The sequence below is a fragment of the Galeopterus variegatus genome, unplaced genomic scaffold (genome assembly GCF_000696425.1).
Source record: "Galeopterus variegatus unplaced genomic scaffold, G_variegatus-3.0.2 Scaffold9401, whole genome shotgun sequence".
Lineage (NCBI taxonomy): Eukaryota > Metazoa > Chordata > Mammalia > Dermoptera > Cynocephalidae > Galeopterus > Galeopterus variegatus.
In genome coordinates, this window is record NW_007735512.1 from 46,679 (window position 1) to 47,491 (window position 813).

The window sequence follows — 813 nt, forward strand, 5'->3', positions numbered from 1 at the left end:
TTCCCAAGCTGGGATGGTGGGGGGTGAGGGCTTTTGCCACATCCCCTGACACCTGTACCCAGCCCAGCAATGACCAAGCCACCACTGGAAGCCTCCCGGTCCCTCCTGTGGGAATGAAGGGAGTGCCACAGTATTCAATCCTGCCCCTCCTCCTTCCTCCTTTTCCCATCCCATTTCCTTCCCCTTTCCCCTCTCCCCCTTCCTCCCAGGTGCTCTGCAACAACATCCTAGAATGTAAAAACTAATATTAATAAAATTACATTTTCTTAAAAAAAGTGGAAAGTAGGAGCTGCCACAGGAAGTGCTCTGGGCTCTGCTGACCCGAGGTGGTGGGGGTCCAAGGGCCTCAGCCACATCCCCCAACATGTGCAGCCAGCCCGTTGATGAATACCAAGCTGCAGCAAGAAGAGCCCCAAGTTCCCAAGCTGGGATGGTGGGGGGGGTGAGGGCTTTTGCCACATCCCCTGACACCTGTACCCAGCCCAGCAATGACCAAGCCACCACTGGAAGCCTCCCGGTCCCTCCTGTGGGAATGAAGGGAGTGCCACAGTATTCAATCCTGCCCCTCCTCCTTCCTCCTTTTCCCATCCCATTTCCTTCCCCTTTCCCCTCTCCCCCTTCCTCCCAGGTGCTCTGCAACAACATCCTAGAATGTAAAAACTAATATTAATAAAATTACATTTTCTTTAAAAAAGTGGAAAGTAGAATAGTGGTTACTAGCGGCTGGGAAGGGTGGAAGGAGTAAGGCGTAGGGAAAGGTTGGTCAACAGATACAAAATTACAGCTATATAGGAGGAATAAGTACTAGTGTCT